This window comes from Balearica regulorum, chromosome 3 (genome assembly GCF_011004875.1).
Source record: "Balearica regulorum gibbericeps isolate bBalReg1 chromosome 3, bBalReg1.pri, whole genome shotgun sequence".
Lineage (NCBI taxonomy): Eukaryota > Metazoa > Chordata > Aves > Gruiformes > Gruidae > Balearica > Balearica regulorum.
This window is the reverse complement of record NC_046186.1, coordinates 49,402,323-49,426,157: the sequence shown is the minus strand read 5'-3', so window position 1 is coordinate 49,426,157 and position 23,835 is coordinate 49,402,323. Positions and strand designations below refer to the sequence as shown.

The following is a 23,835-nucleotide window of genomic DNA, read 5'->3' as shown; positions in this document are numbered from 1 at the left end:
GGGCAGAGTTTTACCGAGCAACTCCCAGTGCCACTAACACCCACCCACTGAACTGGTGCGAGCGCTGGGGGAGCAGAGCCCTGCTGCCGCTGCCTCTGCTGCACCGTCTCGTCGCAGTGTCAGGTAAATATTTTTAGGCCCTATTCACACATGGGTTTTATCGTTACTGATTCAAGCAAATCAGTTGAGAAGGTATTTGTTGATATGCTTACTCCAGGCAAGGTTCAAGCAGAGTTTCTGAACTGATGCTGGCTGTATCTTTATCCCGTCTTCGCTTGCAAATAAATCTGAGTCTGACTTGGGTTCAGCTAAACTCATGTCACCAGATGACAGCATGTGAGTTTTCATCTCCCTTTCAGTAAAACTAGTTCATTGTGCATTGCGTATCAGGAGATCCATGGGGTTTAAACAAAGCAACTAAAGGGATGGATACTGGCTGAAATGCAACTGAAAATATAAGAAATCAGCTCCAACGTCAGAAGGATGCTGAGGCCCATCTCCTCGCTGAATGTAAAACACCTCAGCTGTAGGGACCTCCTCATAGCTGAAGGGCAGGCCCATAGTTTATCAGTTCTTAAATAAATCATTCATAATTCATAGCCAGGCTGAAAACCACACAAATAATGAGCTCTCAGTATTACTCAGCGGAAAGTGAGAACTGGAGTTTTCCACCCAAACCCGTAAAGGCTGACAAGCTCAGACATGTTTTTGTGATCTCCTTCCTGGACCCTACATCTTCAATTTAAAGAAAGCTAGGCAGCCACTTCCCCACTGTCTTTTAAGTAAAGATGTTAATGTCCTTGCTAATAATACAACTACCCCTTCTTTTATCAAAGGCTTCAGCAATCGCAGAGGCTTTCTTTTCATCACGTGGAAAAAACTGCAAAAATAAAGCTGCCTAGTTCTGCTGCTAACAGGGCAGGTTTGGCTCTATACACTGCACGGATGCCAGCCGGTGGCTGAAGCACTGCTTTACATTTCCAGTAGAGCATCTTTGCTGCTAACTGAATCTCCAAATGACTGGCCATGCAGCACTTGACTACTGCACGTCAGTAGCGGTAGGAACTGCAACAGGTAATTCCCCACCGGTTGTTCCCATTTTATCAGAAAACAGAGTATGTGTTTTGAACTGACAGTCCCCAGTGGGATAATTCCTCTGCGGAAAGACTGCAGGTTTAATAGCAAATAATTATGAATTAAGGTGCGGGTGCTGCAGGCTCGCATTCCATGACAAAGCACCATGGGGCAGCATGCGCTTTTCCATGCACACCTGGAAGCAAAGGCGTTCGGTGCTCCCCGCTCCCCCAGCGCTGGGCTGCGTTCCTGGAAAACGCTCGCCAACAAAAAAGGTGCATTTCTGTTATCTCTGGCTTCCGTCACACAGGATCACAGGAACACGCGGGTGTCCGCGCCTGGGAACTGCCTGCCTGCTTTGCCTATTGAGTGGTTACAGTGAGGCCAAGCATTTTTCAGAATTGTGATGGATATTTTGAAACTTAGGTTAAATAACAGAGAGCATTGGCCTGACAACATCAGTTCAGTGGCAAATCACTTGATGTATTTGTCATCATTGCAACAAACTTGTGTTTAAACACAGTCTGCTATGCTTATCATATTTAGAGATTAAAAACATGACCTTTATAAGTGAAATAAAAGAGCTCTTTTTTTCCCCCTACATCTCCTCCCTCTGTGTTTTTAATTAAAGCCACGAACCAACACATGTATCCATCCTTCTTTCTGCAGTAGTCTGGGATTCCACTCTCAAATACTGTACAGATAAAATGAACCTTTATGTGTTAGCAATTCGCAATGCAGTAAATTCTCCTTTCCAAACCTGCCGTCTTCATTAAAATCTTATTTGCTTGGTAATCTCCTTTGATCGCTAAAGTTATAAGAAGCCCCCTCGTCTTCTTTTGATACTATCAGTGTAGCTTTTGACCAGAGAGCGTGATGAATTAAATGTATGACAGATATGACAGGTGAGGAGTGCTTGGAGAGGGCTTAAACAGCAGGGATAAGACAAAGCCCCCATTTAAGAACAAAACCCCTACCCGATGGCTAGCCCGTTAATGACCAACCACTCTATTTGTCCTGGTGGATGAGGAGCAAGCTGATACTACAGACAAAGCTTTGTTAGCCATGGGGCTGTTCTTCAATCAGGCCACACAACCAACTAATTGAAATGCCCAGTTTTCCCCCCTCAGGATTTGATACACAAGCTAGGGGGTTTGTAGGTATACTCTCCCCCCCCCCGCCCCTTTTTTTTCCCCCTATAATGTATTAATTCAGCCACCACAAGTTTACAGCTGGACTAAGTGGAATTACAGCATATAAACCTGAAAATCTATCTGCAGGGATCCAGCTAAGCCCTGGAGAGAGACAAGTCCAGCAATACAAATCCAAGGAATTTTGGAAGTCAATCCATTAGGATTACTAGGCCTTTGATTTTGGAAGTCACAGGCTCAAAATATGGAAGCGATGAACTCTCAATCTTCCTTCATTTTAGCCTCTTTTCAGAGGACTGATTGACCCCATTTTTTTTTTCTGTTAAAACACATTGATAAACGTGGACAGAATTACATTGTTTTTCCACTATATTTGCAATGAGGGAAGACAGGAAAATATCTGCTTTCCCGAACTCATGGTTAACACGCCCTTTAAAAGTTCGTAAGCATTTTCTACATATTTAGAATCATCACAAGGAAACTCGTCACCCTTCTCGCCAGCTGAAGACCGCTCTCCCCCTCTTTTAAAGTTCATGTTAATTTTCAGCACGCTGTGCTGTACCTAAACAGGCTCTTTAAACTACAGGCTGCCTCCCAGAGGTGAAGAAATCTCTGTGCCCCCTGCAGACCAGGATTATATTCTCAATGGGCAGTCTCTTCAGCCTACCCATCTGTGGCTAGCAGAAGGCCAGCAGTTTCCCCAGGTAGGTGCCAAAGAGATATTCGTTGTTAAGCCCAACTGTTAAAGAAAAGAAAAATTAGATTACAGGGATGCAGCAAGGAATCTGACTTTATCTTTGCTCTGGGTATAGTGGAAAATGCTAGCTGAAGCAAGAAGAGTCTTCACTTTCAGAAGAAATTCAATTTTTATCTCTTGTTCCTTCCTGTCCTGCCCTCGCAGCATGCTGTAGCTGATCACAGGTGCTGGTATCAGGAAACCTGGGTTCTGTTCTTAGCTCTGCCACGGGCTTCTTACGTGGCTTCTGGCATGCCTTGTACCCTCTCCACGCCTCAGTTTCCTTACATAAAAATGCAAATATTCCTACCTATTTCAGAAAGAGTGTGGTCTAGTGGTTTAAACCACAGAATTAAGACATCCGAATTCTCAAACTGAATATGGTATCAATTTCTGCTGTGGCTTTGAAGCAACAACCCTTACCTACCCAAGGGGTCAGCTTCCTCTAGTAAATGTTGACTGGCCAAACCCCAGGCTTCCCGGTAGAAGATGTGTGCTGCTTTTCAAGCGAGTGATATTTCTGGCTGGACGAGAGCTCGGCTTCGCCTTGCAGCGAGACCCACTCACCTGGAGCGCAAGGGAAAAGATGGTCTGAGCCATGGCCAGCAAAGCTTTTTGGGAGCACGGCGACCGCCTCTCCAAGCGCTTGTCCCCAGGCCACCCGGCAGAGCTGGCCTGACTCTGGCCCCGTCATTAGGGTCCTAATTCAGCATGTGGAGGCGTAAGGCTAAAGTCCCAAACCTTCACCAAGCAGGACAAAGGGCTGAAACAATAGCCTTCCCCTTCCCCAGGGAGCACTCTGTCCATTTTGGCTATTTTGCAGCAGACCAGTTGGTCTCTCACGCTCTCTCCTCCTCCACTTTTCCTCCGCGAAAAACTCCCCAAAGTTTTCAGCCCGTTCCACTCAGAGTAAGTGGCAATTTGAAAACTTTCACAAGGCAGAAAAAGCATTTCCTGCCTGGCTGTCTCTCATGGCTCTCTGGCTCACTGGACACTTGCAAAGGTTAATTAAATAATGCTTAGACATTCATAATACGTAAAGTTCCAGATAAGTGATAAGCATAGAAGGGTCATTCAGAGAGAATAACCTTACAGAAATCTAGAGGGAAATATTGTTAACCTACACAGAAATACGTATTTCTTCACTCTGGACTGCCAGTAAAGCTAGGCGAAGTTGTTACCAGTATCATCATGAACCTCGTACTGAAAAAGACAGGCTGATTTTTACGAAAAGACCACAGGGACTTAGATTAATAAATTAAGAGGGGGGGAAAACCCAAAAGGCATTAACCTGGGGTATTTTGGTTTTGAACGTGCAGATCTGAACAGAAGCTGCATTTTTAGACAGCTTTCCAATCTCCCTATTAGATATAATGTTATAGTCTTATTACACATGTTGCCTACTAGACGTGCTCTGACTTTTATGGATGTCAACCCCATTTCTTAATTCAAGCCATTTGTCTCTTGTGATCTCTGCGCCTCTGGGTTAGAGTTCCAGCCAAAGAGGTGAGCCAGCTTGTATCTGCAATGCAGCCATAAAATCCTCCGGTGCTACATCCCCAAAAGCTGCTGCTGCCCTGCGAAAAGGCCTGGATTTTGTCTGTCTGCAGCTCAGCACCCAGAAAGGACATTTTGCAGAAGGGCTCGGTGGACATCCACGAAAACTGCTTTCAGGACCTTATCTGAAGGACAATACTTAACTTTCACCACCTGGGCCTGGCCCCTGAAAGGAAACAGTCACACTCAATTATTGTCTTTTTCTAGACAATTACTATTTAATCAAACCTCCAGCTGATATTAACTGGTGAAAAAAAGGCTATTTTTAGTCAGGACACTGATTCCCCCTCATTCCTTTCATCTATGAGTAATGTATTTCCTTTTGCTCTCAGTACCACAAACCAGTCCACACCAGATGCTCAGTATTAGGTAAAATTAAAAATGTGGGCATCATACCCTTTGAAAGATGCTTTGAACTTAAACTAATATACCTAAACCCACTATTTAAATTAAAGATATCCTGTCTCTCTGCTGTGTAGTTTTCCCTTTTATCAGATGGGGAATTTTAGTCCATTTAAAGGTTTTTTTGGTTCAGCTCCACAGACCACGCTTTGACTTAACAACACACTGTAATTTCCTTTTAGCCACAAGAATAAAGGAAATGTATAGAAGCAACACCATAATCTTGTCAAGCACCCTCTTTCGTTTCCCTGAACAAGCCTGTTCGAGAAAATGTGAAGCCTAAGATTTTTAAGATGTTATCTGGAAGATGTTTAGATCATGGAATACTTTTATTGAAAACAGACATATGTATTTTTACGCATCTACTGATGTACCCACACACATAAAATATATGCCTACTAAATTCTTTTATGGGCAAGAACAGAGCAGTCTGCAACCTGCAGAGGTTTTGCAGAGTTCAGTCCCCCTGCCTCAGCATTTTACCTTTTCCAGACTTTTGCCCAGAATCCGTGTGGATCCTTGAGAAAGCCCCACCAATTCTCACCCCACCCCCCTACCCTGGGAAACGCTGCCCGAGGACGTAACAACCGGGGAGCGTCTGCACCCAGACTCACCTGTGAGCTCTCAGATGCAAAAATGCAGAAGCAATGTAAAATACAGACTTCTCTTGTACCTCTATGTATATATAAGAAATGGGATCCCGCACTACTTGTGCCATTTAGTTTAATCTCTAATTTTTTTTTTTCAAAACACAATGATTTAAATGCAACCGCTGCACTTCTGGAGACCTACAGGACTTGATGCAGTTTGCTGGACACACTGACTTTACATATATATAAGCAAACACTCTCCACCTTCACATTCAGTCTATCCCTTCTTGATGTCACCCCAGATGTCACCACTGACAGCACTCAGGCAAAGGTGTAAGAGCTGCCTCTTCCCTTTGGCGCTGCTGAGGCACGGAGCTGCAAGTGCCACGGCAGCGGGGAGCTGGTCTTGCTTTAAGCCCCACGGGACCATGCCCCGTGCCCCGACACCCACGGCGTGCTCTGGGGGCACCCACGCGTGCTCTGGGGGCGCCCAACTGTGCGTGGGACGCTGCCGCCTCTGCGGACCCCAAGGTCTCGCTCAGTCCTTGGCAGCTCCGTTGAGATGCTGGTGAGGCAACAAAGGGCAGCCCGGCTTTGGCCGCAGCACGGGGAGAGGGTCCTGCCAGGAGAAAAGCCACCCACCAGGCTGGAGGAACCCATGCTGAACCCGCGAGGGGAGAGGGGTTAGTTGGCAGTGCTGAGGATGCCAAGGAAACGTATTTCAGGGCAAAGCTAAGGGGCAAGTTAAGCATCTGCGAGTTCTCTCGGGGCGGGTTAGACAGTGATAGTAAGGCAGTTTATCCCCAAGAGCTTTCTCCTCGCTGGAGGTGTTGAGTTAACTGGCGGTGACCTCCCACTGACCCACAGGCAGCATCTGCAAGTGGTGCACGGCGGTGGCAGCCAGGAAGCACTTCTCCCAAACAGCGCCCTTTCAAAACACCACTCCAAAAAGCAACGGCCGAGGTGACCCAGGAGTCAGCCGTCCAGCCCCGTCCAGCATGGAGGACGTCTCCCTTCACCATCCTGGGGTTTCATCCATCTTCATTTGCTTTTTCTTGCTGCCATTTCCTCTGACTTTTCAGACTTGGGACACTGGTAGCTATTATTCATTCTCTTGTTTCTTCCCAGCTGCGCAGCAAAGAGCTGCGGCTTGCTATCAATAAATACCACATCAGTGCTTATTTAACCATTATTTTAATTGCTGATTTTTTTCTGCTCAGGTATCTCTTGGGCAAAAGCAGGTTTTACTGCATTATTACAATGTAGATTTCTAAGAGAGAAACATCTCAGTGCAATTATTAAATGTCACTCTGGGTAGCCACAAAATAACTTGCTAATGAAAACTCTGAATAGGAATGAAAATGTAACTGAGGTATGAAGAAAGTCACCGTCCAAATCATTTGAGGTTAAGCACGTATGAACAAACATCTTCACTGTGCACCTTTTTTGGCTATAAAAAGGGTGAAGAGGGGAACAGCGGGACTTATCCCTTCCACCACGAACAATGGTGTAAACACCAGAGGCTCTCCAATTTCTAGCTATAACAGATCATTTAGCTCTGGGTAATTCCAATAATTTTAGTCAGCAACTTGCAAAACTGCATAACTTGCACTCCATTGACATGCATTTGAGTCATCTTGTTCCCACATCTGGTTAAGAGGAGACTGATAATATATTTTGATTTCACAGTGCGGAGGGGGAGAGCTAGCCCTTCTCTTCCTCTCTTCTTCTGGGTGGTTTGGAAGGGATGGGGGAGAAAAGGAGGTGCTGGGGTGGGGGACAGAATTGGGGGAGAGACAGAAAAGCGAGCAGGAGTCCTCGTAGCAGATTTGGGTGTGGGATCACATTCTCCATTCTATGAATGGACCCCAAAAACTCATACCTGAACCCTCCTCCCCATACATGAGAAGGCAGGCTGGCCAGTTTGCATTAGTGGACAACGATGGTGGGAAGGCATACAAACGTGCAGCTGATGACAAGAATCTCGCCGCTCAATAGAAAAGAGAGAAAGAGTCAGAGATTTTGCGTAAGAGGAAGAGATCGAATGACTTCCCCAAGGTTTCACTGAAAGCAGACAGCAGAGATGGGAGCTGAACCCACGCATCCTGAATCACAGCCCTTCGTCTCAATCACAAGACCCTCCTTCCTCTTGTGTGTTTTGCACTATCTAGAATAATCAAGAAAATGACTGCTTTGCCCTCCTAAATCAGGAATTTAATACTAAACCTATAAATCATCTAGAAAATTCAGATATCTTGACAGAAGGGCAATGGGTTCCAAAGAAATTACAAACCTTGCTATTGCTCAGGAAGGGGGGTGTCATTTCCTATGCTGGTCATGCATGTTGAATCAAGATCAATTTAGATGGCAATAGGTTAGAAAACGCAGAGTCTTTCTTAGAAAAGCTGCAAAAGGGCACATCTGTGTCATGCAGCACGCTCTGCTGCAACGCCCGCAGAGCCAGCTCCAAGCCTGCTGACTGTGGAAGAGTGCAGTGTCGTGAGGGGCATCGCTGCATCAAGAGAGCAGCGCAGGTACATTAGCAGCTAAGTTAATAAGCCTTACTGCTCAGGAAGGCACACAATTTTAAGTCCATGGACATATTATACTATTTCTAAGGCTACCTCTATCACTGCTTATGCTGTTGAAGGCTGCTGAACCTCGTTCCATCATGCAACGTAAGCATGAGGTTTCTTGCTTTCTGGCTTTGCCAAGGTTGGGAAAGGATACGGTTGTGCTCTATAAATATGTAATGAGGTAAACAGCGAGGAACTATTTCCTCAGCTATTTTAGCTGAAGATTCTCACTCAAGAACAAAACTGGCCTGAGCAAGTTCAGGCCAGAAATTCTTTAGTCTGAGAGGGGCTCTTTCGTCACAGCGATGGAGAAAAAAATCCTAGCCTTGGTAAGACAGCCCTTGTTCATTAGCGAAACAATTTTTTTATGAAGTTGCCTTTCCCATCAGGAGCTTGGGCTGAGTGACCAGGCAGACCTCCTCTAGACTCATTTTTTCTAGGGAACCTTCTAAGAGATTTCTAAGAAATATCACAGTGGTCTAGACATTTGGATAATTTCAGAAGGATGAGCCAGTAAAGCATTACGCATACATTTTTCAAAACAGACCATACATAATGAAACAAAACAGAATTTTCGACTTTTGGAACAAACTCTAGCTGACTGAGCAGTATACATGCATGTGCATGCCCATGAACACACTCTATTTTCAGTATCGAGACCATCTTCAAGCAATTTCTCACTCTTCTAATGCATTTATTTTATGTAAAACAGATGCAGGTCTTTGGGGTAGGCTTTCTCATTTAGTCTTAGATTGTTCCATTTAGAACGTCCTTAGAACGTTTCTTTTAATTAAAACGGGAAATACAAATTTCCTCATCTAGTTCCAGGCCTGACACCCACTAGCACAAGCAGCCATCTGCAGATTCAGATGGAACCCTTTCAGCATCCCGCAATAAGTCCGCTGGTTGAATTCAGGATCTTCAGACACGTATAAATCAGTGCAGCTCCACTGAGCCGTGCCCATTTACACCAGCGGTAAAGAAGTTTAACTAGTGGCAACATATCTGGCCCAGGTTCCTCAAACAAGTACTGAAACCCCACTGCAGACTGTTACATTAGTACTATTTAATACCGGCACAGCTGATGAGAATGCCACCCTTGGTGGCACCACCTTTTAAAGTCACTGCTACGTGCTGTGCCCAGTGGGATGAAGAACAACTAAATGAGAAAGGTAGCAAACGCTGCAAATGGAGATTATTAAACTGCACTAGAAGTGAACTGGGAGGGGGGAAAACCCCACTGATCCTTAATGCAAAATAATTCAGGCTTATCTTTCTAATAAAAACATTTTAAAAAAAAAAGTCTTCCCTTTTCTTTCCCTCCCCAAATGAAGGCGAAAGCAAGCATTTCCTTTCCTGATGGTGGAAGTGATACCAAGTATTATGTTAGTATTAAGTGAACTTCCTCCCATCCATTTCTGTTGAGGTAATGTCCTCCGACTCCAATGCGATTAATAAAAGCGGGCTGATCAGTTCTGACAAACTAAACCCTTGTGAGTTTATAGACACAATTGCTTCAGGCTCCCCCTACGGTTATCAGATAGGGTGTCTTTTGAACGGACTCAAACACATTTTCACACCTGTCAGGCCCAGATTAATATCCCTCCTAATTGCACTTTAGGAACGGCCAATTAGTTCTAGTTATAGAAGCTTTCATGGGTAAGGGGAAGAAGCAGCCTGTTATCACCAGCAGGACTCATTGTTCCCCTGAATAGATTCGTGTCCCAAACTGGGTTTGCCTCAGTGGTTTGACTGGAAGTCCTGCTGCACGCCACTGCAATGACGCCTTTATCCTAGCCCCCAACCCGCTTTATTGACGACGGACACAGCAGAGGTGACCATGATCGTAAGAGGAAAATAAACTAGCGCTATGCTGAGATGACAAAGCCTAACACCCATTTTCAAGCCAGAAGTGGTTTGCTGAAATTTCTTAATTATCCCAATTTATTTTTTGTCTAAGATAAAATTCCCTTTTTGCTCTAAAGGGATAGCACTTCATTTGTAATAAAACACATGCTTAAGCAAGGGGAAAAAAAAAAAAAGCCCAATAATGTTGCTGAATTTGCAAAAGTGGGATAAGTAACATTCTGGCCTTGAAGCAGCAGCCTGCAGAGCGACAATCGCAGCGCCAACACCACCGGTGGGACACTTGAAAACAAGTCAGGGACCAAGGGTTAGTCCAGCCATTCGAACGTGACAGGAAGGCTAGTTAATAAACACCAGCTAACCCCTTCAATTACAGCAATAAATTGTTCAATTGGTTAAATGTCCACAGGTTCTGCCCCAAACACTGCTGTGAACTGTTTAATTAGCAAACTCTTGCATCACTGGACAAACAGATCTTGGCGAGCGCGGGGGGACGCTCGGCCCCCGGAGAGCAAGAGGCGCTGGTGCCCCGTGCAGCTGGGCTTTGCAGGGCTCGCCTCTGCACCGCGCGACCCGCAACGCTTTAACAGCTCTGAAGATTATTCATTCATTACTGCTGATTTTTCAAAACAGAATTAAGACCGTAGGGGCCAAATACGGTTCAATCACCATTCTTTCCCCATCAGTTTTCTGTATTTCGATAAGACGCCCCACAAATTACAACTTCTCACCTGCCGCAAGATTAGATAGCCATGCGTGCGATACGGGCTACACAGCACGGGAGATACCGAGTACCTGGAAACTGCATGCTGTACAAAACAGATCTGCAGATTAAAAGTCAGCGGGCTTATTTCTTGAAAATATTTAACATGCTAAATTTGGGATTATCTCACTAAGAGTTAAGAACATTCGAAGCCTTGTCAAATGATTTATCATAGAGATCCCTGCTGGCTACCAAGGCTATTTAGAGTATACTCATGAGGCATATGCCACCATAATATTAAAAAATTCTGATACAGAAAAAAGGTTTTGGTAAAAGCTATCTTACAAAAAAAAAATTATTTCTAGTAAATGAAGCGACAAGTTTAAGTTGATCACTGAGGATCAACTGAGAGTTAAAAGAGTGACATAAGTTGCCTTCATTGGAACTTTGATCACTTTGATGAACCACTGATTCTACATACTCTGTTATTAACTAAAAAACACACACTGTTGGAGGGGAAAAGATGTGTGGGTTTTTAAATTTTTTTATATTAATTAGCTCCATTTACCAGGAGTTTCATGTCTGAAAAACAAACAGTCAAAGGAGGCAAGTACTATTTGTTATGTTTACACAATGAGGAGAAATTGCATTTCCCCGCGTAAGTTTTCTTAATGAACTACAACAGAGGTAAATTTATCACAGTTGGGAGTAAAATCCGTACAGGGGCTGCCTGTGGAAAGCTGTAAGTGATCGCTCCCTGTCTCTCTAGCAAAAGTATTTCTTTGGAAAAGGGCTTTAGGCAGAAAAGTGCATTTAGAACCAGATTTTTTATGACTGAGGAAATGTACCATTTTGCACTTCTGCTTGAGAGGTTTGAGCCTGGATCCTCAAAGGATATCCAAAGCACAGACAGGCAACTCAGTTTATTGCGGGAGAGAGTTGTACTACATCCCATCCTCCACTTTGCAAAAAAAATGCAGAAATCGTGCTGTTGAACTGAGCTCGGGATGCTTCTGGCTGAGCTTGCTGGCTCCTGGGAGTCCTCTCCTGAGCACCGTCTTCTCCCAGTGAGCCACCTGGAAAGCCTCAGCACCTAACTCAGGCTTGAAGATTCTCCTCCAGGTACCTACCACAAGGGTCCACATCCACTCTGGGATGCCTGTAGGTTGAGCAGTGCCTCACGTTTAAGGACATAAAATGGTCTTAGTTGATTCAGCATGAACATCTTGCGGAGCTAAGCAAGGCACACTTGAATTTGGAGTTACAGGAAGACTTCTGTTGAGTTCAGTAGTCAGTGGGTCAATCTTGTACAGAGTATTTTGTACGTGAATTCTAATCTTTATGATGCCAGACCCAACAGAGAAAATGTACTGCAAAGAGATGCTTTACTGCTAACAAATTACATCAGTCACCAAATTACATCAGTCACATTTTTACATGGTGCTTAATGTTAAAGAAAATAGTTCTGTCAAATCAGTACCATTAAAAGCTGTATGCTCACTTAAACAGCTGACCGAATCCAGGGGTTTAATATTCTGGCCTCAGGAATCCTCAGGAATGGACAATTTAGGGGTTTTTTGTGGGTTTGGTTTTTTTTGTTGGGGTTTTTTTTGTTTGTTTGTTTGGGGGTTTTTGGTAGTTTTGTAGCACTAAGCGAATTAACATCTCTGAAAAGTCCCAGGGTCTCAGGAAAGGCTTTCAGCTGACACCGATTAGCATAACCTCACTGCATTAAATACGCTGCAGCAATTCAGGCCATTGAGAATCCACGGGGGCTGGGTGAGGAGAAACTGCAAATTAGGAAAAGAATAGAGAACACAATACCAGCACTGATGTCCTGGCACACGGGCTTTTATTCTGGAGACAGTTTACAAGCAGTTCCTAACCTTTGGACTCCAGACAGTCTGTAGAACCAACAGGAGGAGGAGGTTCAAGATTTGGTCTGAACTTTCCATCCAGCCCCGGCACTGTCAATATTTGGAAGGTGCACTGGAACTCTTAAAGTTGCCATAAAATGGATGTTAGTGAAACAAAACAAAACAAAACAATACCCCTGAAACTTGCATTCATAAAGTAATTTTAGGCTTTAGTACTTTAATCCAAAAAGGTATTAAGGAGATTAAATATTTATAATTTTGCTATGCTTAAAAGAGGAATTTCCCAGCAAACTAGCTGGTGCATTTTTGTGTAACAAACACGGAGTCCAACACCAGCCTCTCATTCCAGATTTCTAATTTCAGATTCACTTCAAAATTTTTGATTTATAGTCTTAACCTTTCTGCACCCTAAGCTGGGCTAACAGAATAATTCATAGAGATGGTCCATGTGTGATTTTTCTGCCTGAAAAAAAATGACTGGAGAATTCACAAAACAAAATAATCTATGTTTCAGCCCTGTCAATATTTAATTGATCTGTTTAAAATGTATCTTCACTCTTATTTCATTCCCCATTATAGATCAATTCTGTTATCATATCAAATTGTACTTGTACATTAATAAGTCTATCAAGAAAAAATTATTTTAACAAAAAAACTTCAAGCTACAAATTAAGGTTTTGTTCTTTGATAGTCATTTTAGAAGACTAAAAAAGAAAAGATTTACAGCTATGTATTTTATTTTGTGAATGAAAGATTCTTAAAATAATCATTATGTACTCTAGAGGCTTTCATGACATGTTAACTAGAAAGTGACATTTACTATTAACTTAATTGACAGAGCCTTTGTGCAACCAAAGTCAAATGAAGTATACTGTTAATAAACAACACAAAAATAAAAGAGATAGAGTTATTGTTTAATTCTCTCATCGTTTTGTTTCCTGTCACACGTTTAATGCTCTAAGTCACAGGGAACTTCACTGAATTAAACGTATTTACACCAGTGCAAGGATAACCTAAACGAAGAGGCAGTTGAATACCCAATAATGTTTTAACAAAGAATTTTTATCTGATTAATAAAAATACCTTGAATGCATCAAATGCTAAACTTCTGTCCTGAACAGAGGCTTCTACTGTAAGCAGTAGATGCTATAAAGTTTTAAGTCCATTTCTTTATTCAAAGCTAACAATCTTATTTGTTTGTCACTTAATTCATCAAGGGAGGAAAAGTTAGTCTGAAAAAATAATCACAAAGAGACAATTTCTGAAGTACTTAATATATCTCCTACTAGCCATGGTCAAAAACCTGAAATACGAACTTACTCTGTCCATAACTGTAAAAAAAAACCCCAAATACATTGTTTTTGCTCTAGATGTGCTTTTGAAGCCTTCCATGCTTCTGGGTTTCTACCTGTAGGAACGAGTAATTTGCTTATGCTCAACAAAAGCCTGCTTTTCTTATTTCAAATGCACAGAGGGAATTTATGTTTGCCATTAAAAAAAAAAAAAAAGACAATTACAACTCATCCAGAACCAGAGTTTTTCTAACAGTTCAAGAACTATTCAGATTACAGATACTAACTGAGCCCATTTGTAAGCCAAGAAGATTAATCGAGCTGACCATGCAATGCTATACACTGCAAGAACTGTGCCTGGGTGAGAGGTCTCTCCCATATATAAAATGTAAATTTTCCCCTTGGTAAAAGTTCAGAAAACAAGATTGTTATCCCATATGCCTTATGACAAGCAATTTCCACAAAGTTTCCAAAGCCCCCAGCATATAAGCAAGATCCACAGAGTTTTGACTCACCTGATCTATTAGGTTTTTGCCTTGTACAGAGAGCTCAAAGTTTCAGCACTATCTTGCCCCTTCATTCCGTACAGAGTATCTCCGCACAGTAACTTCCTGCGTAAAGCATGATCTTGCCTATTTCTCTCCCCTTTCTCCAAGCATGAAAGCAAAGTTACGCCAACTATCCTGAGCAGCTTTATACTGCATCAAGCACCTGTTCAGACAACAGTCAGTTAAAAAATCAAAGTAACAGCTGAGTTGAGGTCAGCCACCCTGTGAACTTCAGGACATACTCAGAGACCCCACTACCGTCATCCCTCCTGTCTTTATTTGAAAATAGCAGCTCTAGTAACGTGATGCCTTCCTTCCCTCCCCTGTTTGAGCAGGCAGTGAAAGCCCTCCTGCTGTCTTCTACTCCTAAGAAGAAAGCATTAGTCTCCAACCTGCCCTACGCCTGTCTGCAGAAACAAGACAACTCATCCCACACTGATAGCGTTTGTTTAAGGAGCAGGGCTTCAACAGAGTGGGTTAACCATTAGCTAGCGCCCGTCCAGATCGTATTACACTCACTATGCATACTTGTTAAGGTATCCTTAAATTAAGTTTAGTTTAAGACGAGCACTTGGGTCACTCAGTCTTCTCTAAGCATCGCTAAAGGGCTTAACACAGAACATTGTGATGCACGCTGAGCCAGCCTTGGGCACAAGCTCCGTATTTGTAGAAATTACGGTTGTCAAATACTTCACGGACACAACTCAAATGTTTATTACTGATTCCAAAAACTGCTCAAAAGGAATTCATGGGCACTAAAAACTCATACTAGATGTTTGCAGATTTAACAAACGTCCCTAAACCCAGTCCATGCAAACGTTCCCCTACATTCATCCATACGCTACTCAACTCTAGAGGCTGAAAATAGCAGCTGCCTTCCTAAAAAACAGTGGAAAGTTACCATGCTTCTTCAAATATTTTTTTCTAGATTCTCACAAGTTACTCATGCTGGTCAGAAAACTGCTTAGCGCTGCCATTATTTCATATTAACCTAAATCTTGACAAAAACCTTAGCTGCAATAATACTCTGTCATGTCGCACAAATTATTTTGTCAAGCCCAAAGCACAACATTTATTATTATGGACTTTTATTACAAAACCATCTAGAAGCCACAAGCAAGATCACTGTGCCAGGCATCACGTAAACATGCAGAAAGAAACCTCACCACCTCAAAGAGTTTCCAGTCAGATAGAGAAGGGAGGCACAAAGTGAAAGAAGGGAAGTTGCATTACCTTCACTTCACAGGACAAAGAGAGTATGTATTGAAGCTTAGAAAGATTAAGCCCCTTCTCTGCAACTTCAGACTTAGCACGGCAGCTATTAACGTTATAGGGCTTTTTATGTGTGCCAGGGCTCACCAGTGCCAGGACTGAAGCACAAGGGATTGTCAATCTCCAGTAATTTAGTCTAAAACAAGATGTAGGAACCGAACATGCATCTCTCCTATGACCTACCCAGGACTTTAACAACCCCAGCTTTACCCCGTTTTTACACCTATACACTCTTCTTGTGACAGTTGGTGCTACCCTGTTCCTGGTTTATATTAATTCAAGATCCAAATCTAGTGCCTAGCTTTTCAATCTTTGTGGCACAAATAAGATTAATTTTTAATTTTAAGGCCCTGATTCAGCAAAACATTCAACTACGTGCTTAATTCCATCCCTATTCAGTAAAGTACTTAAGTATTTGCTTAATTCTCATTTACTCGCTGAGACTTGAACATGTGCTTAAAGATAAGCCTCTTCTTAAGTACTTTGCTGAACTAGGGCCTAAACTGTGACCTAGGAGCCAGGAAGAAAAGAAAAAAATAGATCAATAATGCCCAGTGTTATTTTCTCACAAATATTAGGCTAGTTGAAAGGAAAAGATGAAGAAAACATAGAAATAAGAATCACTTTGATTCAAGTAGTACATACAGTTAGTACAGTAGTTTTGCAGGAAGAGACAAATTCTATAATATCCTACTAAGAAATATCTCTTTAAAAATTCCTTCTCATTGCCCATTTATATCTGCAAACATGCATTATAGCAATGTGTTGAATCAACCACTCACTCTCAGTTACATGACTGGAATCTTGAAGTTTTCCAAGCTAGGTACCTGATGATTAAGTATAAAATAAAATTTAGAGCAGAATCCAATTTAATGAGGACAGTTAAATAGAATTTGGTTTTGTATTATCTTAAGACATAAATAATGAAGACATTGGGAAGACACCAGGGAAGGGACCCCATGGTAAAAGCAAGAATTACAAAAAAAAAAAAATACAGACTCTGGTAGTCAACTAGGAAGAAACTGCTAGAATTTAGTCATCAACAGAGAACACGCAGACACTGCGTAATACATTCCCTCGCTAAAAGGTGTCATCATGGGTGGCTCCTTGGGCCAGCATGGAGATAATACAAGATCAAGATCAAAGGAGCCCTTGGTAGGTAGGAGAAAATGTGTCGACACAGCTAAGCTTAGGCTTAGATAGCAGAAAAGGCAAAATATTACTTTATTTCAAAAATGACAAATATATTGGCTAGTGGCTTATGTTCTTATGTATTTGTCTGCCCTACCCTTATGACCCTGAATCATTCCATAAAGCATGCTTCTCCAGTGGTATGATCCTAAACTGACCAAACATACCCTTTTTACTGCAGGCTCACTATTCAAACTAAAGCCACCTTGCCTGTGTCAAGGATATCAATATCAATTCAACTGACATGGCCAGAAAATAGTGGGAAGTTACAAGTCAGGAAAAATACCTGCAGACAAAACTTACATTCTATTTCTTCCAACATTTCACTAGCAAAAAGCACTAAAACTGAATACATACTGCTAAACTATAGAAAGATGCTTTCACCATGTGCACCCACGCAACTGGAACTGGATGCCCCAGATGACTTCCACCCTCAAACTGGCCCATTGGCATTTTGCCAGGAAAAGGTTCTCACAAATAAAGCATTTTGCCAGGAAAAGGTTCCTTCTCACAAAGAAAGACCAACCACACGTCACTGGCAGGTCTTCTGTTGGGAAGTCTTTCATGCCAGCTGCTGCTGCTGCTCTTCCTTCAGGAATTGCTGTTCCTCTGTAGCTGGGGTCACTGTTTTCATCTACCTTTTGATTTCTAGCAAACAGGAATGCTATTTAATCTTTGCAATTCCTAACTTACACATATGCTGAACTTCATGCACCGTGAATGGTACATAAAGCTAAAACATATGCCTAAGCGCCTGCAGGATTGAGGCCTAAAAACCTGAGCATTTACTAGCTATTACCCTTTTGATGGATCCATCCCACTATAACGATGGATAAAAGTGTTTATAAAAAAAGCTTTGAAGATGAGAGATACTCCGTAAGTACATGTGTGGGGTAGGGGAAGTGGAAAGGGCTAGAGACACAGATTGCGTTGGCCATCCTGATGTTTGCCATAGAAACCACACATCATTATTAGCAGCTGCAGGATTAAGAAGCCTATGCGGTTGAGGAGGTTCCTCGTATTTTGGACAAGCACAGCCAGATAGCAGAGGGTGCAGTTCCTCAGCTTCCACCTCAGTTTGGTTTTCGAAAGGTAGATGCCCCACGCAGACACACGGTTCCTCAGAAAGCTCAGCTGTGGCGATACCCACGCTCACACAGCCGCCCCTGTCAAGGTGGCCTTTGTCTCTCTCCTGCCTGTGCGGCCGCAGTCATGGCCAACAGCTAAGACAGAGGATGCTGAAGGGATGAAAAATGTTTAATCTGTATTCCTGTTGTCAGAAGGGTAGGAAAGGTCACCTGGCGCTCCCCTTCAATCACAGGCAGAGCCAGGTACCTGCCGTCCAGGGCTGTGGAGATATAAAATATTTTCTAACAAAAAGAAACTGGATCACTTGCCTGGGGGAGCCGTAACATTTATTCTGACGACAATGAAAGACGGCTTTGATCACCACAGTGGCCGTACGGCTCTGACTGCAGACAGCATGCTCACCTTAACACAGTTACGACGTGCGTACCGGCCTCCTTCCTCCTGCCAGGCTGGATGTCAGGCTAATCAGTTTGATCTGACAGATTTTAATTAAATTAATTAAGGCCATTCTGAACGGACTTGATTAGTGTTCCATAGAGGAATCCCTTGTGAAAAGAAACCCTGTCAGGAAAGGCACTAATATTTTTCTCCTCTCACAATGAGAAGTTTCTTGCGTTGTTACTGAATTTTTTACACCATTAAGAAAAGTACTTTATAAACACAAAGCATATGATGGTTTTTGAAGCTTGACACCCAATTATATTAAATTAACAATAGCCTTCTTCAAACAAACAGAAGATTTTCATGTCCTCTTTCAAACAATTTTGTTACTCTGCAGTTACTGCCAACTCCAGCATTTCAAGTAAGACCACTTATTCTGATATAAACAGAAATACACAAAATCAAGATGCAAACCAATCCTGATCACTTCCAATCAACCTTCTCAGAGTGCCTTCTTGTACAAATACTGGAAACTCATCATGTGTAGAAATGCGGTGTTGCTAACACTGTAAGAGGTCCCCTTGTTTCCCACATCGGTCTGCGCAAGAACAAAGTCCATTTTTGTTCCACAGGACTTGACTGAGATGGCGTTGGCATCATTTTGAAAGGTTCAATATGGGCAAAATCCCCTCTTGTCCGCACAGGCACAACAGCACGACCAAGTTAAAAGGCATCATTTTGCTTCCCATCCCACATTTGTGATCTGCAAAAGCGCTGAAGCTGGAAATCCCCTGGTGCTGGTAAATGACAAACAGTGGTCATAGTGACACCATCCTCAAGAGATGTCCCACTGCCTGGGACAGGCACAGCTCGTGCACACTAAATAGCAGGTCCTGCAGCTAGTGATGACCACTGCTGTATCAGAGCTAGTCAAATGGACGTGTGCTTCAGAAGCCTATTAAAAAGTGCCATGAAATCCTAAATTTACAAATAGAAGAGCTCGTTGTACTGTATTTACAGTAAGGGCATCCTTGACTAGATTATAACCCTAAGATTGCAGGTAATTCTTATGGCTAGTTTAAATTAAACGTACTTTGAAAAATATACTCACCTCTAAATCTTTTTTTTAATTTTTCCTTATATACTAGGCAGAAAGTGGACTTTACCCACTTTTCATATTGCCTGTTTCTCCCCACTTTGTAGGTTTAATTTAATAGTCAATGAAGCTTCCCAAGAGTTGCGAAGGATTTGGAATTCAACCTCAGAGGAAGTAGCAGTGATCTTGTTGTGACTGAAAGGATGCTAAGAGCTCAGGTGCTGGAAAACCACAGCTTCATCTACCAACACTTCCTTTTCCTCTGAAGCCAGAGCAGTCATTCAGAACACTTGATCTTGAAGTGTCAAATGATGGTGAGCCCTACAAATTTTTTTTCTGACACAGGCTGAACAGGGGAAGGGAACTCTGAGGTGGGAAGATGCTGCATTTGGAATGGAAGTCAAAATGAAGGAGAAAAAATAAAGCAATAGGAAAAGGATAGAAAAAGGAGGCAAAAAGGGTGGAGCAGTAAGCTAGAGAGAGAAGATGAAGACACAAGGTATTCTGAGGGACAGAGTGAATGAGATAAAACAAGATATAAGGCTGATGTCCTCCAAAGAAAGAAAAGATCCTGAAAAAGAGAAAATAGTGTTAACAGGCACTTACTGTATTAAATAAGAAAGAGGGAAGAAGAAAAAGAAAAGGCCCTTAGAATTTTTACTCCATGCCCCTCTCTTTATTTTTATTTTTTCCATTTTATTTTCTACATATCCATCACAAGAAAATCCTGTGTTTTGCTAAGTCAACACCCATTTACTATAGGTTTCAATAAAAAAAAGCTATTCCAGCTTATCTGCTGGTTAGTCTGAATCCAGCAGACCTAAATGCGTTTTCTGGTGCTATTGTGATTAGTCTCACAGTTTTCTGAAGTTCAAATTCATTTATTCTGAGCTTGAGCCAGTAACTAAAGTCTTCTCATTGTCCTGAGATTAGATTTAGATGTCGATGTACAAATTCCACTCTCAAAACCATACCTGGTTACAGCATCTGTTGCAGTTTTATTCTCACAACCACACTCAGACAAGAAGTATAAATTGGCTAGAGTGTAATTCTGTCTAGTAATTTCACCAGAAACATCTATTTTGAGACTTTTGGGGCTATTTTATAAATGCCTCGAGGAAAGAAAGCAGATAAACAAAGAGGGATAGATTTGCCTTTGCAGGAAACAAGAAAGGCTTTGTTTAATAAATTATACAAAGAAAGATAGGTTGCAATAAAAAAGACACATCCAGGAAGAAAAAAGAATTCAGTGCAACTGACCTTCAAGTTCCCTCTACTCTTTCATTAACTGTCCACTGAGGTGATCCCTGGCCAAATACGGGCAATTCAGAGCCTGTCATTGAATTACAAGATGAATTAGGGACTGTTGCCACAAATTTACAGCTACCAAGGCCTCCGTTGATTAAATTTTCCCAGACTTGAAAGTAATTTCACTGGAAACACTCTTAATGTGGCCCCAAGATCAGCATCACGACAAACGAGGATGGGGAATAACACTTTTTCTTTCCAATTATCAGATGATTTTTTTTTCTCCTGTGTGATTTGTAAGCAAATAGACATAATTTAAGCCATTGTGACATGAAAGTGCCAGATCTAACATGGATTGTTTGCATCCTAAAAAACTTCCCAGAAAAATCTCAGTTTTCAATTCCCTTAAGGAAAGGTGACTCCTGTATTTTCCTCTAACTTCTGACTTGCAGACCTTATTAAACAACTTCAATTATCACACTGAACAATTACTGACTCACCGCGAAATCAATTGAAAAGCTAATGTAGTTGAAACTGTACACAGATACGCTCACTACAGGTGAGTAACTTTACATGCATGAGCAGTGTCACTGCACTCCGTGGCATAACTCATGTGCATAACTATTTGCAAAACCAGGGCCTCAGATTGCAAACTCACTGAAGCAGAAACCAGATCTTATCTGCCTGTAAAGCACCTGGCAGTGCACCTATCTTTGCCACTACATAAATTAATTATCATTAGCATCTGAATTTTGTCAGCTCCAGCATTCTCCCCTAACCTCAAACACTGAATTTCTTCCCAGAGTGATGTTTGTGCGCAGCGGATAGTAATATGCACGTGGATATTTAACTATTGTGGGAGTTAATGTAGAGTTGTTTCAAAAAATTCAATACAAGATGAACATGTGTAAGACATCTGAAAATCTTCTAAGATCTGAGGTCTGGGTAGGGTAAGGGAAAACTTTCAAGGTAAAAAGCATACTGAATTGAAATCCTGAAACACTTCGACCTTTAAACGGAACCTTCCTCCCCTCCTGAGGTTTAAGATAAGTTCAGCAAATGAAATTTCACCCTGGGTTTGACACATAATCTGCTAAATTACTGAAGAAATAGACAAACACTTTTTCCTTTAAAAAAATCTCAACATAATTTTAGGGGAAAGACAGACCCCACTTCTTATAACTACTGGTGATGGTTTCTACATACAAGCTTCCATAGGAGGTAAAGCACTTTTAGATTTTAGAGGAAATACAAACTTAGAAAGACAGAAACAGTTGTGAAATAGCAGCTGGAAGATAAGGAACTCTGAACAAGATGACTTTTGATCATCTGAAGAAAAGAATAGTCGTCTTCCTTAATCATTTCAGACTGATTGCTTCAGTTTGGTAATCTCACATTTCAATAGGTTTTTACTGCTGAACCTACAGAAACGGGGAGGAGGGATGGGAGGGGATGGGACTGGAAGTGCCAGTCAGTTCACTCAACTCTTTTGGTTCACCTCAGCTAACAGTTTTTAAAAGTTCTCCAGTTTTTCCTTCAGAACTCTAGCTGATTTCACTTCCAATGGCAAAAAACCAACCATGAGCAAGTAAGTTGAAAGGAAAAAAAAAAATTCTACTAGTGTGCAGTTCTTTTTTTTTTCCCCTCAGGAAAAAAACAAATTTGAAGGGAACATTTCCATGTTTGATGACTTGCTGTTAAGCAAATCTTATTCATCAAGACAGCAGCTGGCTTTGATGCACGTATGGGCATTCAGTGCCACTCTTTTTCTGCCTCTGCTTTCTCTTCTGAGGTCTAGCCTTTGCTAGAGGACTATTTAGACAGCTCCTTCAACAGGCACAAAATACTCCAGTGACCAGTGAAAGCTACTACATGTTCACCAGACCAAAACTAAACTGGAATGGAGAAAAATAAACAAAACCAAGAAAACATAAGAAAAAGGAGTAAACTCTTCACTCATTCGTTTAGGTAAGACAGAAATCCTAACTTACTAATCACATGCCAGCAAGGACATTAATTTTAACTGTAGTCACAAAGACTCTGATTAAAGTACATATTACACAAAAAGATTGTCTCATAAAAAAAAAAAAAACAAACCCAAACCTAAACCACCATTATTTTTTATTCTTGTCTGAAACCTGTTTGGATATGTATGGAAACAAGAACTCTTTACCTGCTACCTAATGACACCACTGCCTAAAAGCTATTTTTCTTTTGTTGTTCCATAAATCACAAAAGCTCCACAAGTCAGTTTCTGCTAACACATCTTTCTTCAAATTCTTAGCTAGATCCGTAAAAAAGAAATTGATGAAATTTTATTTGCGTTTACCATTTCTGAAGGCAGTGTGATGCCAAGTTCTACAGTGTAGAGCAATACTACTAATTCTTAAGCTTTAAGTCAAAGAAAACAGCATGGTTTTCAAGTCTATAATAAAAAAATAAGGGAATGTCAGATTAAATCTGTCACAAAAAGAATTACAGAAATAACAATGTATGATTGAAATACAAACAATGACAATGAAATCTAATCTACTCCTAATCTTCGCCTCTTTCCCTGCTTGTGCTGCGTAATTGAAAACTGAATATGCTCACAATATCCCACCCCAAAGAGACGAGTCTCTCTCTTCACACAACATACACCACTTGGCATCTAATAACCGTGTACATTTGAGAAAAAAAAAAGTCATTTAACTCGGAAGAGTGACAAAAAGTGCAACTGATACTTGACTACATAAGCATTTCATTAAGTTGCACATCATCTTGGGGGCTGCGTCCGCCTCAAGATGTAACCCCTGGTGGCAGCTACTTACTCACAGCTCTTTCTTCCCATCGAAAACACAAAGTGGAAACCTCACCTTGGATATAGGTCAGAACATAAAGTGTAGTCTGCTGGCCAGTGCCTGGGGCAGGTGTGAAGAAGGGCCGGCCAGCCGCTTTCACACTGAGACCTGCGCCAGCAGCTCAGAGTCCTTATCAAGTGAGAAAGTAGAGCAGAAGCTAAGAGAGTACATCTTTTAAGCAGGATATTTAGGAGCCTCTGCAATCCTTTTACCAGACACACAAATGCAACCTGGCTGTTTTTTTTTTTTTTCCCCCCTCCACTCTAAAAATACTAACCCTTCTCCTGAACTAGTTGGAAAGGACTGGCGAAGGGGTGGAGCACGGGAAATGAGTGCAGCAAGTCAC

At 41.9% G+C, this 23,835-nt stretch overlaps 1 protein-coding gene across 2 annotated transcripts in view; it reads right to left on the bottom strand.

Moving 5' to 3' along the window:
* The window catches only part of PRDM1 (PR/SET domain 1), a 103,744-nt gene that overhangs the window by 41,668 nt on the left and 38,241 nt on the right, over window positions 1–23,835 (bottom strand). Inside the window, exon 1 of one of the 2 annotated variants that reach the window (XM_075747807.1) lies at window positions 14,340–14,788. The exons of the other annotated variant lie outside the window; for it this stretch is intronic. The gene's annotated coding sequence lies outside the window, so the exon portion shown is untranslated. Of the gene's footprint in view, window positions 1–14,339; window positions 14,789–23,835 lie in introns of those variants that run through there. 2 annotated transcript variants of the gene reach the window in all.